This window comes from Silene latifolia, chromosome Y, assembly GCF_048544455.1.
Source record: "Silene latifolia isolate original U9 population chromosome Y, ASM4854445v1, whole genome shotgun sequence".
Classification (NCBI taxonomy): Eukaryota; Viridiplantae; Streptophyta; class Magnoliopsida; order Caryophyllales; family Caryophyllaceae; genus Silene; species Silene latifolia.
Window position 1 is genome coordinate 310501888 of NC_133538.1, and position 13458 is coordinate 310515345.

Consider the following 13458-nt stretch of genomic DNA (forward strand, 5'->3'; position numbering starts at 1 on the left):
ATGAGTGATAATGCATAATTTACGTTATGTGAAATTTACGGGATAAAATGTGACCAAGTCCAAGTGACCCATTCATGAGCCCAATAAAGAAACCATGTGAAATTCAATGAATGGACTAGAATAAGTCCAATTAAATAAATATTTGTCACAGTAGTAATAACTATATATACTTGGTAATTCGAAGACGCAAATTGGGTCTTTTTCAATTCAAACATTGTAATTAAATACTCCGTAATAAGTAATCTAAATCAGTCTCAAATTCCACAGTCAAGCTCACGAACTCATGGATAGGCTTACTAACATACTCCTTAACTACTAAGAGATGAATGTGGGTATATATAAAACGAGTAGTATACTTGCTAATTATGCTAAGATATGAATACAGTACTTCAAAGGGTCCTCATATTGGTAGCATAAAGGGATCCAATGTACACACCAGTAATGAAAGTTCCGTCAAGAATTATACCAACCAACTTCTATAAATATCGTTCTACTCCACGTTATATAAAATACGAGACGGAAATTAACTAGCCATTTCGAATATAACTCGAACTTGCGCCAAAACCATATTTGACGAGTCCTTAAAATGGCCCAACCAAACCTTAGCTCAACAATTATTTCACACCCCAAAACAAAGCCCCAAAACTGGTACCACACTGTCCCAAAATCAGTATCAACTCCACCATAACCACCTGCAAGCAACCTACTCACCCGCATACCCGTTCACATTAGACACCCAAAACTGTACAACATCAGCTCACACGACCATCATTTTCGATCGCCCAAATAGAGCACACAACCCCTCATTCTCGACCACACAAAAAGCCATGAAGTACCCACAAGGCTGAGTCAAAATGATCCCAATTTCCGTCAAAAAAGCAGTCCCAAATCAAAGCATAATTTTGTGCCTAAGAGCAACACTACACATACCCTATTCTCATCCCAAAGCAGTCCGTATAAACACCAAATTTCATACCCAAAACAGTCCCAGAGACAACACTAATACCTGCTGAAAACGACGCCCATACCGAGTCCAAACATCCACCAAACACGCCACTAAAGCCGGCCTAAAACTAACCCACATATCAGGCCGCCCAACACCTTCCTTCGATCGAAAAATGTAACACGAGACGACCCCAAAACGACTCATCGAGACGGAGACAAGCATGAATGAAACACAAATGACAACCATTTAATTCGTTCAACTATACTCGAGAATTGTCGGGTAAAATGATTCACTGAAACAGTATAAACTAGCCCATTTCAACCACCATTCGAGACGGGAAACATCATACAAATGCCAAACAATATAAAGATTTAAACTTTAATAAACAAGAACATTTAAAAGGACACAAAAGACAGAAATTTCGACGATTGTCGAGTAACCCATCACCGTTACCTGTTTTTGATCTCTTAAAGTCCAAGGAATCGCCCTAGGATGATACGAAACCCAAAAACAGAAGAAATTAACCCAAAATCCGAATCCTTTGTAAGGCGGCCGAATTGAAATAGGACGAAAGTTTGGCTCTTTTTTACATATAAAGAAGGAGGACGAGGAAAGGAAGCTATTGGTGTAAAACTTATCAAATTTGGTTGAGAATGGGGGCGGGATCTGAGGTTGGAGGTGACGAAAATGGTGGGTGTTGTGGTTCCCTGGTTGTTGTCTATTGTTGTTGCTGATAGATCGAAAGAGGAAAGGAAGAAATGAAAGGGGAAAGTGACGGGGGTATGGGACGGGTATAACAATTACGATAATAATAATAATAATAATAATAATAATAATAATAATAATAATAATAATAATAATAATAATAATAATAATAATAATATTTAAGTTAGTTGTGTTGTCGGAATCGGGTTGGTTCGAAAAGAAGTAGCTTTATAAGAGAAATGCGACGATCTTTGCTAGACGGTAACATAAGACGGAAATATCATTATTATTTTCACCTATTATTAATATCCGACTATAATACGTGTTTTTATATAAATTAAGCTTTAAAATATTCTTTTTATAAAATTTGTGCTTAAAAAGAATTAATTAAATTAAATAATTTTAAAAATATAAAATAAATTAATTAAACGGTTAGATAAATTTTAATTGTTAAAATGAGAAATTCGCGGGTGTTACATATTGGGTAGGCCATTTTTACGCACCGTGGGTGCGTTAATTGATGTGAAAAATGGGAGGTTGACATTGGAAGTGGGTGATGACCGGGTTTCCTTTAGCAAAAACAACACCATTAGAAGCCCAATGTTACAAGAGTCTTTTTATTTATTTAGCACTGTGGACTCTTCTTATGCTTCTACTACGCTTGAATCCTTACTAATGGATCCGTTGGAGGACGATATGGGTGTTGTTTGCTTTGTAGGTGACGATGCTAAGGGCACTATTGCTAAGAGTGCCAAAAAGAAGAAAGGGAAATTTTATTTGAAAATTTTCAAATGGTTGCGGAATGCTAAAGGAGCTATGACATGGAGCTTGGTTGGTGGCAAGCTCAAAAACAAAACTTGAATCAAATAGCTTCTTACGTCGTGCGGGACGTTAAACCAGCGCTTCTTGGGAGGCAACCCAAGCTTTTTAATTGTTTTTATTTCATTTCTGCAATTTATTGTTTTTCGTAGATTAGAAATAAAATGCTTGACTTGACGATGTTTCTTTTTGTGATTTTTAGGTGAAAAATGAAGGGAAAAGAATTAAAAGTAAATCTGGCACGCTTCCCCATGCAAGAACCCCATTCGGGGACGTGGTTTTCGAGAAACGAGAAGGAATTAAAATCAAATGCGGAAAAGAGTCAAAACCCGAAGAGGAGGTCGACCCCGATCGGGGTTGCCAGCCCCGATCGGGGTCGTGGTTCCGTGAATTTTTGGCCTTTCTTTCTTATGCGGGTGACGAGTAAATCATTCTATCATTCTTATAGAAACCCGATGGTACCTCCATTCTCTTTCTCTACCATTTTTCTTCACTATTTTTCACCTTAGTCACAAGGAAACATCTACATCCCCCGAATTCATGCTAGCTTGGAGGAGATTAGCAAATCGAGTAAGTTTTTAATTGCTTTGCATTTTAGTTTAGATCTTGCATCCCATTAAACATAACCTCTAGTCCTTCTTGTTTTGTACTTTGAGCCATTTTTATGGTTTGATTGGGTATTATGAATTGTTGGCACATTGAGGACAATGTGATGTTTAGCTTGGGGGGAGATATTACATTTGCATATAGCGTAGTTTGCATGTAGTGTAGAAAATTTGAAAATTTTTGAGAGAAATTTTTGCTTTGTGCTTGCTTGTAGCCTACTTTCCTCTTTGCTTATCCTAATAATGGCTTGTTGCTAATGATTTATTATTTAATGATGGGATATTAGCTACATGGGGATGTCTTGACATAGTAGGTGGGAGATGAAGAATGAATCGAATAGGCTTGATCTTGACTTGTGGCAAGCTGCAAAATGGTAAGGTAGAGCCTCTTTTTGACCGATGCATCCATATCCGGTCTCTCTTAGGTGAGTGTAGGTGTCTCTTTATAATGTGTGTTTCATCAAAACGCCCAAGTATGGTTCTCATGTCATCTCTTGGTAAGCATGCATTCATTTGTTATAGCATTTTGGAGCCATTCACACGATATTTTAGCCTTTTTTACCCCTTCACAAAAATTTATCCCTAGCTACATCATTGAAATTGCCTACCCTTGTTGAGCTAGTAGCTTAGTTGGATAGTGTTTGGGTGCTCATTGGGATATGTTATATTGTTTGAAGTCATGTGAGCTTGGTCTTAATGCTCAAGAAAAAAAAAAAAAAAAAGAAGAAGAAGAAGAAGAAGAAATGAGGAAAAAAAGAGTTGAAATGACGGAAAAAATGAGAATGAAGAAAATGAATGAATGAGAAAAAGCATGAAAAAAGAAGTATGCATTGAAAAAGAAAAGAAAGAGAAGAAGAAAAGATATGAGAAATTCTCAAGCATTATTTATATTATTTTGGAGAATTTTCTTATGTTTTGAATTGCAAAATTGGGTTAAAATTGGGATTGAGCATCCTTGCATTTTGGTAGTTGCTAGCTTGACTTAGCTCCACATTACCATAACTCATTTGTTCCCTTTCTTACCCATGTTTATTTTCCTTCTTTCTACCCATTTGGCTTCTTTATCATGCTTACATTTGATTGTTTTTGCTTGCTAGTTTTGACATGTTTACCATATTAGATTGCGGGCACATTGTTATAAGTCGAGGATAGTTGAGTGATCATTCACATAATTGTCCTTTCACATAAAAAAAAAGAGTTTGAGTGCACCGTGAGAGTCCATAAGTCGAAAGATTATGCAAGAGCTTAAAGGTTCATTCAAAGTTTTCCATGCTACGTCGTCATGTAAATCTCATCCATGTTTTGTTTTATCCTTTCCCCATGTTGATTCGGGTTTTTAAATCATTTTGCATAGCTTGTTTGGATATCGCAATTAATGGGATTTGATTTCTTGCTTGGGGACAAGCAAGGGTTTAGCTTAGGGGAGTTTGATAAGTGCATAGTTTACATACTTTTACCTCTCATTTTAGCTCGGTTTCTATTATTCATCATACTTTAATTAATATATTTTTGAGCTAATCTTGTATTCTAGATGTATTGTTGTGTTTGTTACGGTTTTGTAGGAATTTAAGCATTTAGAGGCTTTTTCCTATCATTTTATACACCAAGTTCACTAAGCTAATCAAGACCAAGTGTTGGACTAAGCATGGAGCATTGGATTGGGTTTTGCATGGAGAAATTGATGGATTAATATGTGTAATGCAAATATTGCCAACAATCAAAGTCAAAGTCCAATGTTCAAGTCCAAGTCAAGGTGGAAAGCATAAGATTCCAACATGCTTAGGATGCTTTTTGGGAGCTCTAAAGATGATAGATGGAGCATTTACCCGGGTCCATTAAGGGTCATTAATCACGCTCTTAGGATTTCTCAAGCAATTAAGTGAGGAATTAAGAGAAAATACCCGGAAACACACGACCCCGATCGGGGCCGCATGCATCTTGATTGTTTACGTTTCTTCTTCCTCTCTTATAAATAGGAGAGGCATCCCAAGGCTTAGGCGTCTCTTCTTCACGTCTCATTTTACTTTACAATAGCCTTAAGCATTATTTTTTCTCACATTAGTTTTCAATATTGTTAAGCTTGTAGTTGTTAAACATTTGGTTATTTATACATTCAAGCTTTTGGTTCTACTTTGTTCTTCCTTGCAAGTTCTATTTCCATTCGGTAATTCTAATTCTAGCCTGTTTAATTTACGTTTCTATTATAGTTATCATATAGTTTTCATCATTAGTCCTTTTATACTACATAGTTTAATTTTATATCATATATCTTACCATTTAGTTTACATCATTTTCATTATCATGTTTATCATTTCTCTTAATATAGCTTACAATTTACACCTTAATATGAGTAGCTAAATCTCTTAGTCTAAGGGTTAGGGGAGCCATGCATAAATTAAATATGTAACATGATAAAATAAGTTAATATTAATATTGTTCAAATTGCTTCTATGACATGCTTGCGCCATAACGTTTAATCTTTGTTTAAGGCCTTATTCAACTGATTAAGTTTGTTCATTCGTTCTATACGTCGAGAGGCACGGAATTGAATTAGACTAAGCATATATAGTAGGACGACCTAGTCATGGACGAGAGTTTCTCTAGGACCCGGTCTATGGTTGACACTAATATCGTAAGGTGGGTGTCTCTAAGCCTAAGCAATTGATAATGTTATTAGTACCGAATTTATCATGATCGTATATTTACCCTTGCATGTGTGACCCGAACCCCTTAGACTCTCTTTTATCATATAATTTACATTACAATTTTTATTAATCATCAAACAAACAAACTAAACCAAAAACGAAATCGACCTTGATAAAAATCTACCCATAGCAATTCACAATGTAATTCCCGTTTTTTTGTGGTTCGACCCCTATTACTACATTTACTTGTGTTTAGGAAATTTATCTTTGCATAGGTACGCGATAAGCCTATCATAAGTGTAATCTCATCACTCCAAATCCTCAAACATCCAGAAACAACTTCCACAAGATTAAGGTCAAAGTTTCCAACAAAGCTATACTCATATCCAACTCAATTCTTATACCATACACCCAGGTGTATGATACATCATACTCCTCCTTTATTTTAATTTTTAAAAACTCTATAACTTAAATTTGATAAATTGAAAAATAATAAAATTTGCATCATTATTCATAATTTTTATTCCTTTATAATTAGAGATCGCATTTGATATATTTTGGCATTTATTTTAATTTTACTCGCATATTCACATCATATAATTGGCGTATTCATAACAATGAGATATTCATATTACATAGTCGACATATTCACGTAGATAGTCACATCATATAATTGACAAAGTCATGTAAATTAAACATCATATTATCAAAATAAAACTCACTTCCTCGAATTAATAACGATATTCACGCAATATAATGAACATATTCACAGATACACATACATAACAATAACAAATATATTCATAGAGTTGATCATCAATACCCAAATAAAACATAAATACTATTCACAAAGTATAACTATATATTCACACTAATAAATTATGTATATTCACAAATATTATTTACATATACGGTACTTATAAATTACATATACATAAAATATAAACCCCATATTCACAATATATAACATTTGATTATGTTATTTATACTTTGTGAATGTCGGTATCTCCATTTGCAGACTTGCTCAAATCAATTGAGACCATAACAAAGTACATAATCCAATTTAATTTTGCCAAAAAAATATGCAATTTATGAATTTGTTTAGTAATAAATTAACGACAGAGTTTTTGTTATGTATTTTAAAGGGGTTGAAGTTTAATTGAAGTGGTAAGTTGGTAACATACTAATATAGTGGGTAGTTATTTTTGTTATTCTTTATTTATTTATTTTTATTATTTTTTTCCTTCAATAACTACTTAAGAGGAGTATCCTACTCCCTACTCTTGGGAGTAGTATATAATTTACCTATCCAACTAGTTTCAACCATACCATTATCCTTTCTAGCTACTAAGGCCCTGTTCTTTTGGACTTAATTTCAGTTCTAATAAGTTGATTCGATTCGTTCATTCAACTAAGTTCGATTGATTTGATTCGATTCGATTGATTGATTCACTCCATTGATCGATTCACATCGATTGATTGATTAAGTTCATATTAGTTTATTTCAATATTACTATTATTATTCTTATTGATATCATTATTAGTATTTTTTATAATGTAGTTATTATTGTTATTATTGTTATTATTATTATTATTATTATTATTATTATTATTATTATTATTATTATTATTATTATTATTATTATTATTATTGTTATTGTTATTGCTATTGTTATTGTTATTATATTATTTTTATATTTATTATATTACTATTATATTTATTAATAATTAATTCGTATTGTTTACATTATTAAATTTATATTTAATATATTTATTATTATTATTATTATTATTATTATTATTATTATTATCAACATTATTATATTATATTTATTATTTTATTAATATATTCATTATTATTAATATTATTGATAATATATTTAATATTATTATATTAATAAGTTATAATATTATATTTATTATTTTATTAATATACTCATTATTATTAATATTATTAATCACATATTTATTATTATTATTATTATATTTAATATTATTATGTTAATAAGTTATTATATTAGACCTATTATTATTATTATATTATTATTATTTATTTTTTAGTTATTATTATTAATATATTATATTATTATTAATAATGTTATCATTTATATTACTAATATATTATTATTATTATTATTATTACTATATTTATTATTATATTACTATTTTATTTTTTATATATCTTATTAAATTATTATTATTAGATTATATTAAATTATTATTATTATTATTAATGAATAATATTATAATAATATTTATTATTATTATTATTGGTATTATTTTTATTATAATATTTAGTATTATTTTTATTATTATTATAATCTTTTTATTATTATTTTGATTCGATTCGATTGATTCGATTCGATTCCATTCGATTCGATTCACTCCATTCATTTGATTGGGATTGATTCGGCTCCATTCGATTCCGGACAATTTCAGTCCAAAAGAACATGGCCTAAAACAAGCGCTAAGACTCCCCAACAATGTAGCTTAGTCTCACTCCCATACCATACCTCAAGTAGTAATCAAGATCACTCACTTAGACCAACTAATAATTCCACAATTGACATTTCTCGTATGGTAACATACACATTATCAAACCCTCATATCCCAAGCGACTACGAAAGCCAATCACAAACTCGACTTACTTAGTCGATCCTACATCCTCAAATCCACCATTCCATTTCATCCATTTAAGTCAAGTACTAGGCACTAGTATCCCAAGACACGTCTCACTACACTTCCCGAGCCTTTCAAATCCCAAACATAAACAATAAAGCCAAGTTCTATAACCTTAGTAACAAATGCAACTCACACTTGACACACAGAATCCACCAATCAAATATACTCACTTTATCAAGGATCTAGGTATAAGAATCACTAAGTATGTCTCATCCACTACCTAAGTCTTTCTAACATCACAACCTCTCAAAACCAGGGTTATGGTTAACCATAAACAATCTCCTCAAAAGTCAAATTTTCCAACCAAGGTCAAGATTCCTCAAAAGAAAGAGTACTATCAAAAGGCGTAAAAGAGAGGATAAGTAAGGAACAAAAGATAAATTAGGGGTATACGAGTAGCTTTCAAAGTAAAACAGAAGAGAGTTTAGAAGAAGGATAGGCACCCAGAGGTAAAGGATAAGGCAAGGTACACAAAGATGGAGGAATAACTTCGAGGAAGAAGAAGCATCCTTCAAAGGTTAAACAAATCTTCAATTCCCGGCAATAGGCACCACGTCTTGATCTTCACGTAGGTAAGCTCACGGTCATCCAAGGGTACAAAAATAATTGACAATCAACAAACATGTTAGAACTTAACAAAGAGCAAGCACACTACAGACTACCACCTTAGGTCCTTAAGTCTACTCGTCTCTCGTTCATTATTCAAGGTCAAGTTCAAAATAAATTTGGGGTACACGTGTGTACGTCGGGAGCAACATAAGTTCTGATACCAACTGTGACACCCCGCGATAAAGAGGAAAATGTAACTAATAAATTAAAGCGGAAATTTATGAGATTTTAAAAACTTTTAAATTACTAGTTAAAGATTAACACGCGGGTGCCAAAAGAAATGAAATAAATACTACAATAGACAAACTTAGGTTATTACAACCCAAGTCTAGAAAGCGGGGAAAAGATATCCCACGAATAAACAAATAAGGGGTTTCTAAACTAGCAAACTAAGGTCCAAGGGTTTAGTTCTCGCTAGCCCACACGTCTTCCCCACGTAAGTATCTTCACCACCTGTCATTCATGTAAACATGAACGCCACAGTCAGTGGGGAGTAACTCAAGGTTCTCCCAGCCACAAAATGTCGAAACACAGATAAACAAGAACATATTAGAATATCATGAATATAACTATTTGATGCAAGCACTCAGGCATGAGACTAACATTCAAAACATGCGTAGTCAATCATAGATAAGGCATATGATACATCCAACTTTGAAAACCCAACAACATACAATACATGAAATGGGACTACTAAAATCACATAATAAGCAAAGCATCCGACTCAGAGGCTACCTTTAAAGCATATCCGAGACACAAGTCCTTAATTACCTTGGCTCAGCTGTTACCTTTAAAACATGTCCAAGGCACGACCTCTAAAGTATCTGGCTCAGCGGTTACCTTTAAAACATGTCCAAATACTACAAATAAGTGCCCGACTCAGAGGTTACCTTTAAAACATATCCGAGGCACCACACATAAAGTATCTGGCTCAGCGGTTACCTTTAAAACATGTCCAAATATTACAAACAAGTGCCCGACTCAGAGGTTACCTTTAAAACATGTCCGAGACACAACAAACAAGTATCTGGCTCATCGGTTACCTTTAAAACATGGCCAAATACAACAAATAAGTGCCCGACTCAGAGGTCACCTTTAAAACATGTCCGAGGCACAACAAACCAGTATCTGGCTCAGCGGTTACCTTTAAAATATAGCCAAATACAACAAACAAGTGCCCGACTCAGAGGTTACCTTTAAAACATGTCCGAGGCACAACAAACAAGTATCTGGCTCAGCGGTTACCTTTAAAACATGGCCAAATACAACAAACAAGTGCCCGACTCAGAGGTTACCTTTAAAATATGTCCGAGGCACAACAAACAAGTATCTGGCTCAGCGGTTACCTTTAAAACATGGCCAAATACAACAAACAAGTACAACAAACAAACACAACAAACAAGCACATAGAACGGGATTATTAATGTCACATTCATACTTATGGCTTGCATCTCACCATAAGTACGGATGGGAACATCAATCCCGACGACCTTATCGCAACTAGAGGGCCTATGGCTCACCCCTAGTATCCGATAGGACCGAGACTCAGGGACGGGATGATTAATGTCACATTCATACTTATGTCCTGCATCACCATAAGTACGGATGGGAACATCACTCCCGCAGATCATATCGCAACTAGAGGGCCTATGACTCACCCCTAGTAACCGATTGATTCAAGACTCAGGGACGGGATTATAAATGTCACATTCATACTTATGACCTGCATCGCCATAAGTACGGATGAGAATATCAATCCCGACAATCATATCGCAACTAGAGGGCCTCTGGCTCACCCCTAGTAACCGATAGAATCAAGACTCTCACAACCGAACAATACAAGACATTATTACGCATACGACTCACTAAAGGTAACTATTTATAATAAATATCTCATACTTGCATTATATTAATAAATATTCCACTTTATAATTTAAGATGCCGATTAAAATAAAATATAGCAAGAAGTGATGAATAATTTACGTTATATGAAAATCGTGGAATAAAACGTAACTAACTACAAATGAGTCATTCATAAGTCAACACTAACATGTAGGTTGGCCCAATAACTATAAGACCATATACAACAAGCCCAAGTATGATACATAATAAACCTAGAATAAGGGGAGAATAAATGTAATAGACAAATAATAATCCAAGTTAGACATTCCAATCCCATTTATACTCGTGAACATGAATTAGTAATTCATTTACTTGTTTACTAACACAATAACGGACTCACCACCCAGCTAGCATAACATACTCGTATTCCAGTTTGCATAAGGAAATGGTGATATGGGCATGCTCCCTTAGATATTGATATTGTGTAAGTGTATCATACTATCAAGCATGTTTGGCCCAAAGAAAAACACACTTCCTCTACAGGTCCCATAATGACCTGATTATCTCACCATATTTTAGGAAAACATGTTCAAAATTAAAGGAACTACTTTGTTTACGCACCACTAATTCTACCAAGTCAACAATTAACATTCCAATTACCCACATAAGCCCACACCCCCACCAGTAGTCACCCTAAAACGGCAACCTCCCAATCCCAAATAATTTTCCTCCACAAATCCACATTTAACCGCACTTAACTCCTCCTGCAAAACAAAAGCTCGGGTCTGCTTTCTCCCCACGTCCTATATCCGACCCAACTCCTGTCATTACATGATAGGAACAAGACAGGCCATTGATAGCCCATAAATCAGTCCATTTCAACATCATTCTGAGACGGAAATTACCATACACAAGACCCGTATTATTCTTGAATATACAGTTGAGACGGAAATAAGAAACTTGGCTCGAACCACCAACAAAACATTGACCAAAAATCGTGTATAAGACCGTCTCACAACTCCATTTCCACGTTTTGAGCAGCCCCAGTAAGACAAGGTTTAAGACGGAATTTAACACGATAAATTCGAGCATACAAGTGAGAAAAATTTAAAGGACCAAACTTTATCAAACAAAGGCATATAAAACGACCTATAAGACGGAGTTTATGTCGAGTAACCTATCACCGTTACCTCATAATTTCTTCGAATAAATGGCCTCCAAAGCTTGAGTATTCCAATGGGTCTCCGAAACCTTCATCAAGGAGCAAGAACACGAAAGGATTGAGACAAAAACCGCAACTTTTATAAGACGGCGAAAGACGAAACCACCACAAGGACGAGACTTTCTTACCTTGAAAGAATGAGGAAGGAAAGAGGAAGCTAATGGCGTAAAGATTAGTGGAAAAGGTTGAGAATTGGAGGAGAAATCTGGGTTTGAAAGGGGCGAAAATGGTGTACGGAGCTCTGTCATAATGTTTGTTGTTGTCGCTGTGTTTCGTTGTTTACAGGAAGAAGGGAAAAAAAGTGAGGGGGGTGGGACACGGTCAACCACACAAAGTATTAATAATAATAATAATAATAATAATAATAATAATAATAATAATAATAATAATAATAATAATAATAATATATAATAAAATAATAATAATAATAATAATAATAATAATAAAAGAATTATATAAAATATATAATAATATATAAAGGAGATATTTAGAGGTAGGGTGTAAGAGTGTGGGTGAGTGTGTTGTCGATTTAGGATAGGTCGGGAAAGATTAGTCTCACAAGTGGAAATGTGACGGTCTATAGCTAGACGGAAGTTAAGACAAGGATTATTATTATTACGGTCATTATTATTGTCACTATTATTATTCGACCAAAAATACGTATTTTTATATAAACTACGCTTTAAAATATTCTTTTCATAAAAACCGTGCTCAAAATGAATTAATTGATTTGAATAATTTAATAATATAAAATAAAGTAATCAAACGGTTTAATAAAGTTTAAATGTCACAAAGGGAAATTCGCGGGTGTTACAATAACTCTTGGTGCCTCTCGCTCTCCGTGAAAGTCGAGCAGGCGCTCCGCGGCCGATATGGCCGAAGACAGAATTTTGGGATACTGCCTCATGACCTTTTGTTGTGCCCACCTCTTCAACCCGTCAATGAATTCGAATGTCCTGTTCTTCTCGGACATTTCTGTAATCTCGAGCATGCACGCTGAGAATTCCCTCACATATTCTCGGATTGATTTGGTGTGCTTGATTTCCTTTAACTTCTTCCGAGCAACAAACTCTGTGTTCTCGGGGTAGAAGTGATCCTTCAAGATTCTCTTGAAGTCGGCCCACGATGTCACCATAATCGTGCCCGCATCGATTTCCTTGTACCTAGCCCTCCACCACATCTTGGCATCGTCGACTAGATACATGCTTGCCGTGACAACTTCCGCGTCTTCGTCGAGCCCACTTACTCGGAAGTATTGCTCCATATCGAAGATAAAGTTATCGACCGCTTTCAAATCCCTCGCCCCATCGTAGGGACGAAGTGGAGGTGCCTTCCCCTTATGGCCCCCCATAGATTTCCCGTCATTAGCCACCGCTTTCACGA

At 34.5% G+C, this 13458-nt stretch overlaps 1 long non-coding RNA gene across 1 annotated transcript; it reads right to left on the bottom strand.

Annotated features, from left to right (window-relative positions):
* Nucleotides 1–9287: 9287 nt before the first annotated feature.
* LOC141626895 (uncharacterized) lies at nt 9288–12405 on the bottom strand. Its single transcript, XR_012536464.1, has 3 exons — nt 12204–12405; nt 12044–12104; nt 9288–9464 (listed from the first exon to the last, which is right to left on the bottom strand). It is a non-coding gene; the product is annotated as an uncharacterized LOC141626895 (long non-coding RNA).
* Between the last annotated feature and the right edge of the window lie 1053 nt (nt 12406–13458).